Below are 19,866 nucleotides of genomic sequence, written 5' to 3'. Positions count from 1 at the left end.
TGAATGACCTGGTCGCTGCTGTTTGGATGAGAGGTTTATGATACCACGGTGTGTGTGTGTGTGTGTGGCTGGTGCCACCCTCATAGTACATTACTACTGTTTGGATGAGAGGTTTATTGTGTGTGTGTGTGTGTGGAAACACCCTCATAGTACAGCAGAGGATGGATCTGAGGTCATTATCACCTTCATTAATTGTGTGTGTTTGAGCATGTACAGTAGGCATGGAAACACCCTGGGATTTAAGTGACCCAATTTTGTGTGTGTGCGCACGTGTGCGCCTTGGTCTCAGTGATGCCAGAAGGCAAAAGGAAGTGTGATACCAGACAAAAGGGTTATGGAATTATGCATCCTTGGAAATATTGAACCTGTGGTTGGCATTTGTATGATTTATGATGCTCTAAAGTAAAGAGGATCATTGTTTGCTAAATATAACCAGAAACTGGGACAAAGATGCATCCATTCCTGGCTCTTAAAATTGCCAGGCATGACTTATGTGAGTTGGAGGAATTGAACTCTGTCCATGTCCCTATGCTGACAGCTGTCTTCAGTCACTACAGAGTAAATACAAATATGAAACATTGCAGCTGGCCAGATAGAGCTGTTTTAACTCATCTGTTTTAGATGCTATAGTTCTTCTAAATGGTACATAGAACCAATACAAGCTGCTAACATCCCAACTCCACATGGGGGGAATTGAGTCTGCTTGCCCATTATCTACACTCAACCTGGAAAGCTACCGATGATGGTAGGAGTGTCCATAGAGTCAGCTATCTGCCATACTGTATTTTTATTCTGAGTCTTGAGGAAGGTTTTTCTCCTCAGGGCTTGAGGGAAGCCAAAGTCATTCCGCTACCCAAGAGGTGTAAAGCGGCGTTTACTGATTCTAACAGCAGACCTATTAGCTTGCTGCCTGCTCTTAGCAAACTGTTGGAAAACATGGTGTTTGACCAAATACAATGACATTTCTCTGTAAACAAATTGACTACAGACTTTTGGCATGCTTATATAGAAGGGCACTCAATATGTACTGCCCTAACACAAACAAACTGATGATTGGTTGAAAGGAATTTATAAGAAGAAGATTGTGGGAGCTGTACTGTTAGATTTCAGAGCAGGCTTTGATATTATTGACCATTACATGTTGTTGAGAGAACATGTTTTATGGCTTTTCAATCTCCGCTCTGAATCCACGACATGGCAATCTAAGAACTCAGAAGGTTTTCTTTCATGCAAGCATCTCTGTCAAACATGTAAGGTGTGGTGTACCGCAGGGCAGCGCTCAAGGCCCTTGGTATTACTTTAGATTGTAAACTGTCATGGACAAAACATAGATTCAATGGTTGTAAAAATGGGGAGCGGTACAGTGCATTCGGAAAGTATTCAGACCCCTTCACTTTTTCCAAATTTTGTTAGGTGACTGCCTTGTTCTAAAATACAGCATAATGACAAAGCAAAACAGGTTTTTATACATTTTTGCTAATAAAAAAAAAAATCTGATATCACATTCACATAAGTATTCAGACCTTTTACTCAGTACTTTGTTGAAGCACCTTTGGCAGTGATTACGGCCTCGAGTTTCATTGGGTATGATGCTACAAGCTTGGCACACCTGTGTCATGACTCTCCTGTGAGGATCCAAATATCAGGTTACCATGGATCAACTTCTACCAGATCCCTCTCACCTGCAGAGGGGAGGAGTATTGATGTGGCGGTTTTGTGACACCTCACACCCGGTCGTAAACTTATGCAGCAGAGGACCCTTTTTAGCTTTTAGTATTGGTGGTTGGAACGTCCTTTTGTTACAGAGACTTTTTGCTGCCCAAAAACTCTAACTACCAAAAGTGGACACTGGAACAATATTCTTAACATCTGAATGTGGGGAATGATGAGAGATGGTGTATGGAATATGAATGTCGATTTTGTAATGTCATTAAAAATGTTATAAAAATTTTCAAACGAAAATATTGTAACTTGAACAGTATACACACTGTAAATGTCAGGGTTACACTGATTATGTAAATTCTGATAATGTTTTAAGATAGGAATATGAATTTAGTTTTCTAATGAAATCATAGTTTTTGATGATACTTTGTCCCAGTAAGTAGCCATGCCCGAGGGAGCTCAGAGTGTATCAGCGTGACGGAAACGCCCCCTTTTTACCAGAGTATAGAAAGGATTAGTTGAGAATTAACATATGGGACCAGAAGGACTCAAGCTGCAGGTTAGTTCTCCATTGGTTACGAGCCTGAAAATCAACACGAGGTGAAGACGACAAAGTAGCCCCTCTAACAATCAATGTTACGTCTGAGTAGCTGTTCTAAGGACTATCTAAGAAAGTGAATAAGTAGAACCGTCCTGTTACTCTCTTCAAATCATTGTCAACTACACTGCTCTCATCAGTCCACTGGGGATCATCGACGTGGCTGATTAGCTGTCTTCAGAGAGCGCCTCTTCCTGGGAGTGAACGTAAACACCACCCTGTTAGTCTGCTTCAGACTTCAGGACAAGGACATTGTGACCTCTTGTGGACAATCAGATCCTTACACTTAAGAGCTCGGGAGAAGGACAACGGAACCATTTCCACGAAGGCCTGGGTGCAACAGAGATAAACGACGAAGGAAGACATCCAAACACGTAAATACATTAATTACTTCTTACCCCAAATGGGCGGCGGTTCGGGGCAAAGTATTATGATTACTGTGAGTGTAGTTCAAAGTGTATACGTTTCTCTCACTTTCTCCCTTTGTTCCTCTACTCCTCCCTCTTTTCATAAACAAGCAGTCATGTTGTTGTTAGTCCGCTAGGGACCTCTTTCCAATGTATTAAGTTTCTAATCAATAACCTATACCGTGTGTGTGATCATTTAGTTAGTAAATAAATAAATAAATTTGTGTGATACGGAATGATCAGTAAAGCTGTGGTTTCTGCAGAAGCAAGGAGTATGCATCGTTTAGAATTATGAGACTAATATGAGATAATGATTATCGACATATCTGGGGTTTCATTCGGGAGATGGTAACTCGTTAAACAACTTCTTCTGTGGTGCTCCAAATCCTAATGAGTTAATTGTTACATGATGAATTTAATCGAGTAACAATTAAACCTAAACTCAGCAAAAATAGAAACGTCCCTTTTTCAGGACCCTGTCTTTCAAAGATAATTTGTAAAAATCCAAATAACTTCACAGATCTTCATTGTAAAGGGTTTAAACACTGTTTCCCATGCTTGTTCAATGAACCATGAACAATTAATGAACATGCACATGTGGAACGGTCGTTAAGACACTAACAGCTTACAGACGGTAGGCAATTAAGGTCAGTTATGAAAACTTAGGACACTAAAAGAGGCCTTTCTACTGACTCTGAAAAACACCAAAAGAAAGATGCCCAGGCTACCTGCTGATCTGCCTGAATATGCTTTAGGCATGCTGCAAGGAGGCATGAGGACTGCAGATGTGGCCAGGGCAATAAATTGCAACGTCTGTACTGTGAGATGCCTAAGACAGCGCTACAGGGAGACAGGACGGACAGCTGATTGTCCTCGCAGTGGCAGACCACGTGTAACAACACCTGCACACCCGAACATCACACCTGCGGGACAGGTACATGATGGCAACAACAACTGCCCGCGTTACACTAGGAACGCACAATCCCTCCATCAGTGCTCACAACTGTCCGCAATAGGCTGAGAGGGGCTGGACTGAGGGCTTGTAGGCCTGAGTAAGGCAGGTCCTCACCAGACATCACCGGCAACAACGTCGCCTATGGGCACAAAGCCACCGTCGCTGGACCAGACAGGACTGGCAAAAAGTGCTCTTCACTGACGAGTCGCAGTTCTGTCTCACCAGGGTTGATGGTCGGATTCTCGTTTATTGTCGAAGGAATGAGCGTTACACCGAGGCCTGTACTCTGGAGCGGGATCGATTTGGAGGTGGAGGGTCCGTCATGGTCCGGGGCGGTGTGTCACAGCATCATCGGACTGAGCTTGTTGTCATTGCAGGCAATCTCAACGCTGTGCATTAAAGGGAAGACCTCCTCCCTCATGGTACCCTTCCTGCAGGCTCATCCTGACATGACCTTCCAGCATGACAATGCCACCAGCCATACTACTCGTTCTGTGTGTGATTTCCTGCAAGACCCGAATGTCAGTGTTCTGCCATGGCCAGCGAAGAGCCCAGATCTCAATCCCACTGAGCACGTCTGGGACCTGTTGGGTCGGAGGGGGAGGGCTAGGGCCATTCCCCCCAGAAATGTCCGGGAACTTGCAGGTGCCTTGGTGGAAGAGTGGGGTAACATCTCACAGCAAGAACTGGCAAATCAGGTGCAGTCCATGAGGAGATGCACTCCAGTACTTAATGCAGCTGGTGGCCACACCAGATACTGACTGTTGCTTTTGATTTTGACCCCCATTATTCCATTTCTGTTAGTCACATGTCTGCGGAAGTTGTTCAGTTTATGTCTCAGTTGTTGAATCTTATGTTCATACAAATATTTACAGTTGACAGTGAGAGGATGTTTTTTTTTGTTGCTGAGTTAGTTGATTCAATACATAAGTCATCAGATTAATGTTTAGTCACAACACCTGTATTTGGGGAGTTTTCCCATTCTTCTCTGCAGAGCCTTTCAAGCTCTGTCAGGTTGGATGGGGAGCGTCGCTGCACAGCTATTTTCAGGTCTCTCCAGAGATGCTTGATCGGGTTCAAGTCCGGCCTCTGGCTGGGCCACTCAAGGACATTTAGAGACTTATCCCAAAGCCACTCCTCTGTTGTCTTGGCTGTGTCCTTTGTGTCGTTGTCCTGTTGGAAGTTGAACCTTCGCCCCAGTCTGAGTTCCTGAGCGCTCTGGAGCAGGTTTTCATCAAGGATCTCTCTGTACTTTGCTCTGTTTATCTTTCCCTCAATCCTGACTATTCTCCCAGTCCCTGCCGCTGACAAACATCCCCACAGCATGATGCTGCCTCCACCATGCTTCACCGTAGGGATGGTGCTCAGTTTGGCTGGGCGGCCAGCTCTAGGAAGTATCTTGGTGGTTCCAAACTTCTTCCATTTAAGAGTGATGGAGACGACTGTTCTTGGGGACCTTCAGTGCTGCAGAAATGTTTTGGTACTCTTCCCCAGATCTGTGCCCCGGCACAATCCTGTCTCGGAGCTCTACGCACAATTCCTTCGATCTCATGGCTTGGTTTAGGCTCTTACATGCACTGTCAACTGTGGGACATTATATAGACAGGTGTGTTACTATCCAAATCATGTCCAATCAATTCAAATTACCACAGGTGCACTCTAATCAAGTTGTAGAAACATCTCAAGGATGATTCATGGAAACAGGATGCCCCTGAGCTCAATTTCGAGTCTCATAGTAAGGGTCTGAATACTTATAGAAATAAGGTATTTCTGTTTTAGATTTTTAATACATTTGCAAACATTTCTAAACATCTGTTTTTGCTTTGTCATTATGGTGTATTGTGTATAGATTTGATGAGGGGAAAAAATAATTCAATACATTTTAGAGTAATGCTGTAACGTAGGAAATTGTGGAAAATGTCAAAGGGTCTGAATACTTAACACATGCACTGTATGTCCATAATAGAAACACTCTACTTTTTTGACACAACACTCCAAAAAGCAAGTCCTGCAGGCTCTAGTTTTGACTTACTTTGATTATTCTCCAGCCGTGTGGTCAAGTGCTGCAAAGAAAGACCTAATTAAGCTGTAGTTGGCCCAGAACAGAGTGAGATGTCTTGCTCTTCATTGTAATCAGAGGGCTAATATAAATTCTATGCATGCCAGTCTCTCTTGGCTAAGAGTTGAGGAGAGACTGACTGCATCACCTATTTTTATTAGAAACATTCATGTGTTGAAAATTCCAAACTTACACACAGCTCTGACACACACTTACCCCACCATGGGTCTTTTCACAGTCCCCAAATCCAGAACAAATTCAAGAAAGCCTTCAGTATTATGTAGAGCCGCTATTGCATGGAACTCCCATCTCATATTGCTCAAATGAACAGCAGACCTGGTAAAAAAACAAAAACAGATGAACCAACGTCTCACGGCACAACATCTCTCCCCTATTTGACCTTGATATTTTATGTCTCTTATGTAGGCTGTGTTGTTTTTTTTATTCATGTAGGTCTGTCCTTGAGCTGTTCTTGTTAATAAATGTTCTGTATTATGTCATGTTTTTTTGTGGGCCCCAGGAGGAGTAGCTTCTGCTTTCGCAACAGCTAATTGGGATCCTAATAAAATACCTGTACTGTACTTGCTGCCCTACCGTTGGCCTCTTTCTGTGTGGACTGTGGGGTAAACTAAATGAACCTCTGTTTCATCGCTGGTTTTAGCATTGCCACTTTATGGCTCTATGGAGAATGGGGATATTATACACAAAGGATAGTATGGGGACAATAACAAATAACTGTGGGTACAAGTATAAGACAGACATTTGTGGTGGAGAACCATGGTCAGACTGCCAGCCAGGTTTAGATGGGTTTAACACAGTATAACACGTTTAATAGAGCACAATATTCTGATCCTAAAAGGAGAAAGATTAAGTCTCTGAAATCTTCCCAGAGTCCTCACACAGTGCCAGTAAATTAGATGGGAGAATTTGAGTTACAGTATGTGTTGATTGTCTGTGTGTTTCCTTGATACTGGTTAACACTTTCAGAGGCAGATATAGGCCTTAAGTGGAAACTTGATTTAAATGCCTGGTTGGTCTCACTGCGTTATGGAGCCTCTATCACACATTGACCATCTGAACCCAATGACCCAGCACTGACTTCTATCTGACCTTGTTCATTTCAGTTACAGTTATTATATAATGTAATTTTGGTCTACTTGCTTTAGTGTATTGTATCTCTCTTTTTCCCAATGACCCAATGACCCAGCACTGACTTCTATCTGACCTTGTTCATTTCAGTTACAGTTATTATATAATGTAATTTTGGTCTACTTGCTTTAGTGTATTGTATCTCTCTTTTTCCTCTCTCTCACCCTCACTCTCTCCTCTGCACAGATGCAGTCTAAAAGGAGGAAGTGAAACTCAGCCACTCAGCGACTGTTCCTCAACATTCTACTGCACTTTCAGAAGTGAAGCAAGGCCCACCTCAAGAAGGCACAGAATACAATCTGTCGTGACCAGCATCACAGGGTCACTGAGAAACTGAATCCATCAACACAACATCTTTTGTTTAGTCACAATGGTTCGTATTCACGAGTTTGAAGTGTTTCAGAGTAGAAGTGCTGATATGCGATCAGATTTCCCTTTTAGATCATAATGAATAAGATAATATTGACTGAGGAGACCTGATCCTAGATCTGCACACCCACTCAGACTGTTTGTGAATACTGACCAGTATGATCACAACACATCCTAACAGAACAGATCTGAACCTAACCTTGTCCTCTGGTAACCCCAATTGTTATCTGTATCTATCATGAAATGTGATGCTGACTAAGTATTTTGTTCTTGTAACTGCTTTGGTTTCTTTGTGGCATTTTAAAGTATTTTCCCAAGATGAATGTGGTTTTCACGACCTAATGGACCTAGGTTGTAGGAAAACTCTGAATGAAGTGAAAATACATTTTAGTATTCAGTGATCCTAATGTCTTACGATACACTGAATGCAGATGAGGAAAGTTATTGTGTTATATTTTACACTTTAATGTCCCACTTTAGACCACTGCAACGCAGCTCCTGTGGAAGACCTACCCTGTTTGAATCCCCTAGAATATATTGTTTTGATTCTACTCTTAATTTATCATAGCCTATCTGTAAGCTTTCAACCCCAGGACCCAGATTCACAAAACACTTCAAACGCAAAACTTAATTAGAAGCTTCATAAGAAAAAAAATAAGTTTGTTAGTACAAATCCTCAACCATTTCTTAAGAATTCATGCTTTTCTTACGAACTTCTCAAATATCTTTTTACAAACTTTCTTTTTAAGATGATTGTCGCAAAGCAACTGAACTAGCTCACTATCTTGCGGGCAAGGGCAATCTTATTAGCATATTTCTTACTGCGATAACTGGAGAGAAAATTGGGGGTGGGGGATTTAAAAACAATCAATACTGGAACTTTCAGATGAAGTTTGAGTCAATTAAACATGTTCAATTGCTTTCATTATCTTATTTTCTCACTTCCATGCATTTAAGCCCAGGCTTTAGCTATCTTGAAATTAACAACATTTCCAAGAGGAAATCCACTAACTTTATTTTCAAGAATCACATTTCTTCTTAACAATTTTCTGAGGAAGAAACTTAAGAACATTTTAAATAACTTTATTGAGGAATAGCAACTTTTTGTAAGTGTATAAAGTTAAGAAAAAATTGCACTTAAGAATGCATTTCTTTTAAAGATTGTTTTGTGAATCTGGGCCCAAATCTCACACATATTGTAGACCTCTTACTCAGAACTGTAGCAGGGTTGGAGAGTGTGTGGTAGACTATGGTCAGATAAAATTATTTCATTGCCATTTGAGGATGAATAAATGTGGTTATAAGTAAGAATGTCAGCGTGTGTGTTTTCAGATCAATCAAATTTATTTATAAAGCCCTTTTTACATCAGCCGACGTCAAAGTGCTATACAGAAACCCAGCCTAAAACCCAAAACCGCAAGCAATGCAGATATAGAACCACGGTGGCTAGGAAAAACTCCCTAGAAAGGCAGGAATCTACAGTTGAAGTCGGAAGTTAACATACACCTTAGCCAAATACATTTAAACTCAGTTTTTCACAATTCCTGACATTTAATCATAGTAAAAATTCCCTGTCTTAGGTCAGTTAGGATCACCACTTTATTTTAAGAATGTGAAATGTCAGAATAATAGTAGAGAATGATTTATTTCAGCTTTTATTTCTTTCATCACATTCCCAGTGGGTCAGAAGTTTACATACACTCAATTAGTATTTGGTAGCATTGCCTTTAAATTGTTTAACTTGGGTCAAACATTTAGGGTAGCCTTCCACAAGCTTCCCACAATAAGTTGGGTGAATTTTGGCCCATTCCTCATGACCAAGCTGGTGTAACTGAGTCAGGTTTGTAGGCCTCCTTGCTCGCACATGCTTTTTCAGTTCTGCCCACAAATTTTCTATAGGATTAAGGTCAGGGCTTTGTGATGGCCACTCCAATACCTTTACTTTGTTGTCCTTAAGCCATTTTGCCACAACTTGGAAGTATCCTTGGGGTCATTGTCCATTTGGAAGACCCATTTGCAACCAAGCTTTAACTTCCTGACTGATGTCTTGAGATGTTGCTTCAATATATCCACATCATTTTCTTTCCTCATGATGCCATCTATTTTGTGAAGTGCACCAGACCCTCCTGCAGCAAAGCACCCCCACAACATGCTGCCCCCCCCGTGCAAGCCTCCCCCTTTTTCCTCCAAATATAATGATGGTCATTATGGCCAAACAGTTCTATTTTTGTTTCATCAGACCAGAGGACATTTCTCCAAAAAGTTTGATCTTTGTCCACATGTGCAGCTGCAAACTGTAGTCTGTAGCTTTTTTATGGCGGTTTTGGAGCGGCCTTTCAGGTTATGTCGATATAGGACTCGTTTTACTGTGGATATAGATACTTTTGTACCTGTTTCCTCCAGCATCTTCACAAGCTCCTTTGCTGTTCTGGGATTGATTTGCACTTTTCGCATCAAAGTACGTTCATCTCTAGGAGACAGAACGCGTCTCCTTCCTGAGCTGTATGACGGCTCCGTGTTCCCATGGTGTTTATACTTGCGTACTATTGTTTGTACAGATGAGCGTGGTACCCTCAGGCGTTTGGAAATTGCTTCCAAGGATGAACCAGACTTGTGGAGGTCTACAGTTATTTTTCTGAGGTCTTGCCTGATTTCTTTTGATTTTCCCATGATGTCAAGCAAAGAGGCACTGAGTTTGAAGGTAGGCCTTGAAATACATCCACAGGTACACCTCTGTTAGGCTAATTGACATAATTTGAGTCAATCAGAAGCTTCTAAAGCCATGACTTAATTTTCTAGAATTTTCGAAGCTGTTTAAAGGCACAGTCAACTTAGTAAACTTCTGACCCACTGGAATTGTGATACAGTGAATTATAAGTGAAATAATCTGTAAACATTTGTTGGAAAAATTACTTGTCATGCACAAAGTAGATGTCCTAACCGACTTGCCAGAACTATAGTTTGTTAACAAGAAAGTTGTGGAGTTGTTGAAAAATGAGGTTTAATGACCCAAACCTAAGTGTATGTAAACTTCCGACTTCAACTGTAGGCAGAATCCAAGAGAGGAACCAGGCTCTGAGGGGTGACCAGTCCTTTTCTGGCTGCACCGGGTGGAGATTACGGCCAAGATGTACATGGCCAAGATGTTCAAACGTTCGTAGATGACCAGCAGGGTCAAATAATAATAATCAGTGGTTCTAGAGTGTGCAACAGGTCAGCACCTCAGAAGTAAATGTCAGTTGGCTTTTCATAGCCGATCATTCAGAGTTCGAGACAGCAGCAGGTGCGGTAGAGAGAGAGAGTCGAAAACAGAAGGTCCGGGACAAGGTAGCACGTCTGAACAGGTCAGGGTTCCATAGCCGCAGGCAAAACAGTTGTAACTGGAACAGCAGCACGACCAGGTGGACTGGGGACAGCAATCTGTTTTCAGATTCCATGGTGAGATGTTTTGATGTGATTTTTAGTAGAATACGCCATGGTGAGATTCTATGGGTGCCTTCTGAGGAATTCTATATGGCTGGTTGGCTGCCAGTACTGCTAGGGTGTATTTAAACAAAGCCACCAACACATTTTAAAGTGGCCAGGTCATCAGTATTATTAGGTCTCTGCAGATTCAAGCTTCATGAAATGCTGACCTTATTTTATTAGCTTGTATAAGCGTAGGACATGAAGCAGTCAAGGTTGATTTGCTTTTTAGGAGAAAACTGTCATGGTTTGCTATCATATTTCATCTAGGTATTTCTCTGTGTCGTCATACACAGCACAACTTGTTCGGATGTTTATTTCTACTCTGTACATTGATTGCTGTGATCCGGGGTGTAAGCATTGAATATGTGTGTGGAGGGCTGTCTTACCAGGTAACATGCTTTTCATAATGTCAGTCACCTCACATGCAGAAATCTAACTAACCACATTAAAGGTTAACACAGCTCCCCCCGTATGAAGGAAGATGCTGTTGCTTGAAAATGTGGTGTCATGAAATGTAAAATAAAGAAATTAGAAATAGGTGGTGTGTTATTGCTTATTGAATACATTTGCAATTTATACAGAAAATGTCAAGTTGAAATATTTTCTGGAGGTTTTTGATTATGTGCCTCAGGAATGGAATTCTGGGTGCAGTCTCTGTACACCTGTATTAACCTTAGAGAAAGTGGAAAAGGTGGAGGTATTCTCCTCTTGGCGGCTGTTTGTACAGATCTGGCATCCATATGCACTTTGTTCCAAGTCTGTTTTATCCTGAGCCAGGGGTTTGAGAGGGGCACGGAGCTTTGGAGAACACACTCACAGCTGCAAATCGTCCAGCATCAATCTGTAAGGCCAGTTCTACAGAGAAGGTGGGTTGGAGTGTTTATTAGTTCTGCGCCCTTTTTTCCCCAATGTTTGTATTAGAGCCTCTAGCATGGCTGGGGATATGATTGTGTGTCTTCAGGACTAAATCAAACTCAAAAGTAATAATCAGCTGTAACAGTTTTCACAGGCTCATTGTAGACACAAGAAGTTTGGATACTTGCTCCACCAGTATAAGGTTTGGAATCTGCCAAGATTCTCGTGCTTTCCTCCCATTAGGCTGCATTGGCCTCCAGTGACGCAAACAGCTTCCCTTATACTAGAAGATTTATTCTAGTGTGCTGCTTGGGTTGATTTTGTACCAAACTCACAGTAATACGCTTCCCACCCACCTTTTCTGCTCTGTCATAAAGAATGACTTCAGTCCGGTTCCAATCTGCCATGTCTCTCCAGCTGTCCCCATCTACCACCCCTCCCTCCGATTGTGTGTTCTCTCCATCATTCTGGTGGCTGAAAGAGGGCTTTGTCCACTAAATAAAACACACACAGCCACTAGTGTGTCCAGGCCTGCAGATAAGACCAACACGGAGATATGAGAGCATGGGCCAATTTTATGTATGTGTTTGTTACAAGGGAAAAGGTCAGAGGAAGTGACTGACATACGCTCATATTAGGGGGATGAATTCCATTCAGCCCAATCTAAAGGGAGATTCATTAACCCTTTGATGATGGCCTGTTTAATTACATTATAAATTAAGGGAGTTTATATTATAGTGTATGTCCTCATGTCTCAGCAGGTCCTAATGTCCTTGTTTTTATCTAACTAAATTATGATTGTGGAGCCTTATGCTGCAATAACCAATACGTCCACATGGTGCAGGCAAAGGCTTAGTCAGTGACGCCGAAGGAGAAGGCTGTCGTTTTACGACCCCGTAACCTATTGTGTATGTTTTTTTCGTGGTATTTGTAAGTTATTTTGTACATAATGTACAATGTACATAATGTACAAAATTGGCTACATTGGGTAGCCAATGTGCGGGGCCACCGGTTAGTCAGGCTAAATGAGGTAGTATCTACATGAATGTATAGTTAAAGTGACTGCATATATGATAAACAGAGTAGCAGCAGCATAAAAGAGGGGTTGGGGGGGGGGACACAATGCAAATAGTCTGGGTAGCCATTTGATTACCTGTTCAGGAGTCTTATGGCTTGGAGGTAAAAGCTGTTGAGAAGCCTTTTGGTCCTAGACTTGGCGGTCTGGTACCACTTGCCATGCGGTAGTAGAGAGAACAGTCTATGACTGGGGCGGCTGGGGTCTTTGACAATGTTTAGGGCCTTCCTCTGTCACCGCCTAGTGTAGAGGTTCTGGATGGCAGGCAGTTTAGCCCCAGTGATGTACTGGGCCGTACGCACTACCCTCTGTAGTGCCTTGTGGTCGGAGGCCGAGCAGTTGCCGTACCAGGCAGTGATGCAACCAGTCAGGATGCTTTCGATGGTGCAGCTGTAGAACCTTGTAGAAATCTGACACGTTGGCTGGATTCACAACAAGTGTAGCTTTAATTTGGTGTATTGCATGTGTGATTTCATGAAAGTTGAATTTGATTTTATTTGAATTTGGCGCTATTATCTGAGGACAACACCCCATCAAACAAACACAGACAATCAAATTTCATCCCGCCAGGCACGACACAAAACTCAGAAATAACGATATAATTCATGCCTTACCTTTGAAGAGCTTCTTCTGTTGGCACTCCAATATGTCCCATAAACATCACAAATGGTCCTTTTGTTCGATTAATTCCGACGTTATATCTTCAAAATGTCTATTTATTTGATCCAGAAAAACACCGGTTCCAACTCGCGCAACATGACTACAAAATATCTAATAAGTTACCTGTAATCTTTGTCCAAACATTTCAAACAACTTTCCTAATCCAACTTTAGGTATTTTTTCACGTAAATAATCAATCAAATTTAAGACTGGATAAACTGCGTTCAATAGCAGATAAAAAAGTGGAGTGAGCTTTCAGGTCGTGCGCCCCAACCATAACAGTACACTAGACTCGACCCTCGTTCTGAACACTATTTCTAAAGACTGTTGACATCCAGTGGAAGCGATAGGAACTGCAAGCAAGTGCCTTAGAAATCTAGATCCACATAGAAAACCCATTGAAAACACGGTCACCTCAAAAAAACATTTTCCTGGATGGTTTGTCCTCGGAGTTTCGCATGCCAAATAAGTTCTGTTATAGTCACAGACATTTCAAACAGTTTTAGAAACTTCAGAGTGTTTTCTATCCAAATCTACTAATGATATGCATATCCTAGCTTCTGGGCCTGAGTAGCAGGCAGTTTACTTTGGGCCCGCTTTTGATCCGTATTCGTGAAAATACCACCCCCTAGCCTAGAGAGGCTAACCGGTGTCCCCGCATATTTACTCTGTACCGGTACCCCCTGTATATAGCCTCGCTATTGTTATTTTAATGCTGCTTTTTAATTATTTGTTACTTTTATTTTTTTTTAAATTACTTATTTGTTTTTTACTTAACTTCTCTGCGATATGTGGGATGGTAGCGTCCCACTTGGCCAAAAGCCAGAAAAAATGTAGCGCGCCAAATTCAAATATATTACTATGAAAATCAATCTTTCATGAAATCACACATGAAAGACACCAAATTAAAGCTACACATTTGTGAATCCAGCCAACGTGTCTGATTTCAAAAAGGATTTACGGGGAAAGCACACCGAACAATTATGTTAGCTCAGTACATAGCCACAGAAAAACACAGCCATTTCCCCAGCAAAAGATAGTACTCACAAAAAGCAGAAATAGAGATAAAATTAATTACTAACCTTTGATGATCTTCATCAGATGACACTCATAGGACATCATGTTACACAATACATTTATGTTTTGTTCGATAATGTGCATACTCATCATAAACTTTGATGAAAGATACATGTTTTACATAGAATTAAAGATACACTTGTTCTTAATGCAACCGCTGTGTCAGATTTCAAAAAAACTTTACGTAAAAAGCACACCATGCAATAATCTGAGACGGCGCTCAGATTTAACAACATTTCTCCGCCATGTTGGAGTCAACAGAAATACGAAATTACATCATAAATATTCCCTTACCTTTGATCATCTTCATCAGAATGCACTCCAAGGAATCCTAGTTCCACAATTTTTCGTTATTTTGTTCGATAATGTCCATTACTTATGTCCAAGTAGCTACTTTTGCTAGCATGTGTAGTACACGTGTCCAAACGCTCGCGCAGATGCAGGCAAACGTCTGACGAAAACTTCAAAAAGTTATATTACAAGTCGAATAAACTGGTCAAAGTAAGTAGAGAATCAATCTTCAGGATGTTGTTATCATATATATCCAATAACGTTCCAACCGGAGCATTCCTTCATGTCTGTAGAAGTTATGGAACGCAAGGCGATATCATGAGGAAAGCTCACTGGTTCGGCTATATGGTGTGCTCAACATTTCACATAAACCATGGAAAGCCCCCAACCTGTAGCCAGCACAAGCATACAAACACGTGCATCTGTGCATAAATATACACCAACACACACACACACACACTCACTCACTCACTCATACTGAGTGAGTAATATGCACACATATAGACACAGGCACACACATTTAGTCACACACAGGGACATAAAATGTTCGGTATGAGTTATTTTCCCTGTTATATCCCCAAATCATCACTAATAATCACTAAAGTGGCTCAGCGGTTTCTTCATTATAATAAATATTTTGATAGTCAATAACAAATGATGGTTTATCATCATTATGTGTGAGATAGCCTCCCGGGTGGCGCAGTGGTCTAGGGCACTGCATCGCAGTGCTAGCTGCGCCACCAGAGTCTCTGGGTTCGCGCCCAGGCTGGGCTGGGTTCGCGCCCAGGCTCTGTCGCAGCCGGCCGCAACCGGGAGGTCCGTGGGGCGACGCACAATTGGCATAGCGTCGTCCGGGTTAGGGAGGGTTTGGCCGGTAGGGATATCCTTGTCTCAGTATGTAAAAATGTAATAAAATGTATGCACTCTGGATAAGAGCGTCTGCTAAATGACTAAAATGTAAATGTATAACGTTTGTGATACACACTGCTAGCTGACATTATTTTGCTCCTCTAACTCTGAGGTGTGATGTGAAGGAGAGTTCACACTCAGAAGCACATATTCTCCAGCTCTAACCCTTGCCCACCTGTCTCACCCCAATCCCCCGATCTTTAAATCATATTTTTTTCTCAGAAACACTGATGCACAGCGGTAAACACACTGCTCAACATTTCCATGACACCAGGAAGAGTGTGTCATAGAGTGTGTATGAGTTACATATATACACTGCTCAAAAATCCAAAGGGAACACTTAAACAACACAATGTAACTCCAAGTCAATCACACTTCTGTGAAATCAAACTGTCCACTTAGGAAGCAACACTGATTGACAATAAATTGCACATGCTGTTGTGCAAATGGAATAGACAAAAGGTGGAAATTATAGGCAATTAGCAAGACACCCCCAATAAAGGAGTGGTTCTGCAGGTGGTGACCACAGACCACTTCTCAGTTCCAATGCTTCCTGGCTGATGTTTTGGTCACTTTTGAATGCTGGCGATGCTTTCACTCTAGTGGTAGCATGAGACGGAGTCTACAACCCACACAAGTGGCTCAGGTAGTGCAGCTCATCCAGGATGGCACATCAATGCGAGCTGTGGCAAGAAGGTTTTTGAGGTCATTTTGCAGGGCTCTGGCAGTGCTCCTCCTTGCACAAAGGCGGAGGTAGCGGTCCTGCTGCTGGGTTGTTGCCCTCCTACGGCCTCCTCCACGTCTCCTGATGTACTGGCCTGTCTCCTGGTAGCGCCTCCATGCTCTGGACACTACGCTGACAGACACAGCAAACCTTCTTGCCACAGCTCGCATTGATGTGCCATCCTGGATGAGCTGCACTACCTGAGCCACTTGTGTGGGTTGTAGACTCCGTCTCATGCTACCACTAGAGTGAAAGCACCGCCAGCATTCAAAAGTGACCAGAACATCAGCCTTACATTGAACGACTGGAACAGTACTTCATTGCAAACGACATTGCTGATAACAAGAGAGTACCAGCGTTGTTGAGTTTAATTGGCCCAAAAACGTACAGTTTGCTAAGAGATCTGACTGCCCCTCTGAAGCCCTCCAATAAAACATTCACAGAGATTGTGGAGATATTGCAAAATCACCTATCACCTAAACCACTCCTCATCGTTGAACGTTTTCGTTTCCACAAGAGAGATCAGAATGAGGGGGAGGGTGTTAGTACATATGTAGCAGAGTTGAAGAAACTGTCTGAAGATTGCCAGTTTGGAGAGAACCTAAATGACACATTAAGGGCAAGATTTGTTTGTGGACTGAAACATGAACACTTTCAAAAACGTTTGCTCACAGAATCAGATATCACGTTTGCAAAGGCTGTTGAAATTGCTGTGACTATGGAAATCGCGACGAAAGATGCATTTGAGTTGCAAAGTAAAAGAAATACTGACCTATCACAAACTTCCCTGCACAAGTTTTCACGCAGCCGACAGCGCCCCCTGTGGCCGAAAAATGCAACAGGTGTGACAGAGATGGTCACAGAGCAGAGGACTGCCATTTCAAAGACTAAATTTGTCACAAATGCAGTAGGGGGCACATTCAAAGAGCATGCAGAGCAAAATTCAGTCACAACAGGAAAACTGAGAAAATGAAAGGGTCTGTGAATGCACTAGCAGAGAACAGTGGCAGTGATTCAGATGAACGATTAATTGGTACAATGGAGTTAAACACAGTGACTTCTCCCAGCAGTAGCATAATATGGGTGACACCAGATATCGAAGGCAAACCCCTCAAAATGGAGCTGGACACAGGATCTGCAGTGTCTATAATTTCCACTACTGTCTACAATGAGCACTTCAAGGCTATCAAGCTGAAGAACACAAATGTGTTGCTGAAGACCTACTCAGGAGAGAGATTGAGCCCAATGGGGGCGTTGCAGGTCAGAGTGAGTTATGGGGGGCAAACACAGCAGTTACAGCCCCCCATTATTTGGCAGGGAATGGCTTTCAAAAATAAAGCTGAACTGGTGTGATTTGAAAATGCTCCATACGTTCCAGTCGAAAGAGAAAGACACAGACCAAACACTGGAACACTTGCGGAAGAAATACAACACAGTTTTCAGTGATCAGATGGGAACAGTAAAAGGCTTCACAGCAAAACTTGTACTGAGAGATGACGCAACCCCAAAATTCTGCAGAGCCAGATCTGTTCCATACTCCCTGAGACCAAAGGTGGAAGCGGAAATCGATCGCTTGCAGGATACAGGGATCCCGACGAAAGTGGACAGAAGCGAATGGGCCACACCCATAGTTCCTATTGTGAAGAAAGACGGGTCTGTTAGAATGTGTGGGGACTTCAAGGTAACTGTGAATTCAATGTTGCATGTGGACCAATACCCCTTGCCACGTCTGGAGGACATCTTTGCTGCACTAGCTGGTGGGAAACACTTCAGTAAAATCGATCTGAAACAGGCTTACCTGCAGCTACCGGTTGAAGAGAGCTCCAAACAGTACCTGACAATAAACACACACAAAGGTCTATACAGGTATAACCGCCTGGTTTTTGGCATCGCATCGGCCCCAGCCATTTGGCAACGAACTATTGACCAGATTTTGCAAGGAATCCCAAGAACCCAGTGTATCCTGGATGACATGATCATAACAGGACGCACCGACAAAGAACACCTGGCTAACCTGGAAGAGGTCCTGAAAAGACTGAAAGAGTATGGTCTACAGGCAAACTTACAGAAGTGTGAGTTCTTCAAAGACAAGATTGTCTTCTGTGGACATGAAATTGACCGCAATGGATAGCACAAAACACAGGACAAAATCGAGGCAGTGGTACAGGCACCACGACCACAAAATATCACAGAAGTGAGATCTTTTGCGGGACTGATCAATTACTACAGAAGATTCCTCCCAAACCTTTCAGCAGTACTCCAGCCTCTAAATCAGCTCCTGGAAAAGAATAGGACATGGCGGTGGACAGAACAGTGTAAAAATGCATTTCTTGAGGCAAAACGGCTCATCACATCTGAACAGGTCCTGATGCATTACGACCCTGAACTGCCAGTGAAGTTGGCTTGTGAGCCTTATGGCTTAAGCCTTATGGCTTAGGGGCCGTCCTTTCACACACACTGAAAGATGGGTCAGAGAGGCCAGTTGCATTCGCGTCACGAACATTGAATGATGCAGAGAAAAACTACTCACAAATCGACAAAGAAGCACTGGCGCTAGTGTGGGGCGTCAAGAAATTCCACGCATACCTATATGGCAAGAGTTTCACACTGGTTATGGATCACCAGCCGTTGCTTTCCATTTTCAGTCCAAAGAAAGGCATTCCGGCAATGACAATAGCCAGGTTACAGCGATACGCCTTGTTCCTTGCCAGTCATATGTATGACATTGAGTTTAAGCCGTCGTCCCTCCACACAAATGCAGATGGATTATCCAGACTGCCGTGTACAAGAGAAAGACAAAGGAGTGTGGATGCAGTGGACATTTTCCGTACCGCTCAGCTAGAGGCACTACCGGTCACAAGCACAGTTATCAAACAGGAGACAAGGAAAGATGTGACCTTGTCAAAAGTGTACACCTACACCATGTCAGGATGGCCAGCTACTGGCAGAAAGGAGCTGACTCCGTATTTCCAGCGGAGAAACGAAATTACAACGTACCAAGGATGTTTAATGTGGGGAATGAGAGTCATGATACCCCAGAAATGCCAACATCAGGTTTTGCAGCAACTACATGAAGGTCATGTTGGAATTGTCAAAATGAAGCTGCTCGCAAGGAGCCACTTCTGGTGGCCAGGTCTGGATCAACAGATAGAAAATATGGCAAAGAACTGTAGCGGATGTTTGCAAACCCTTCACATGCCTGCTCCTGTCCCAGTCCACCCTTCGGAATAGCCCACAGAGCCATGGCAGAGAATTCATGTGGACTACACTGGTCCCTTTGAATAGCACATGTTTCTGGTTATAGTTGATGCCCATTCCAAATGGCCAGAGGTGTTTTGCACTGACTCCTCCACCTCAGCTCAGACGATAGAGTGTCTCAGAACAACGTTTGCACGCTTCGGATTGCCGCTGCAGCTAGTAAGTGACAACGCGCAAGCTTTTGTAAGTGACGAGTTTACAAGATTCATGTCAGTAAATAGAATCAAACACTCAACCTCAGCTCCGTACCACCCTGCCACCAATGGGCTGGCAGAACGCTTTGTGCAAACCCTAAAGCAAGGACTCCGGGCAGCAAAACGAGATGAAGGGACTTTGCAAACAAAACTGGC

The sequence above is a fragment of the Salvelinus namaycush genome, chromosome 19 (genome assembly GCF_016432855.1).
Source record: "Salvelinus namaycush isolate Seneca chromosome 19, SaNama_1.0, whole genome shotgun sequence".
Taxonomy (NCBI): domain Eukaryota; kingdom Metazoa; phylum Chordata; class Actinopteri; order Salmoniformes; family Salmonidae; genus Salvelinus; species Salvelinus namaycush.
Note: the sequence above shows the minus strand (reverse complement) of the source record.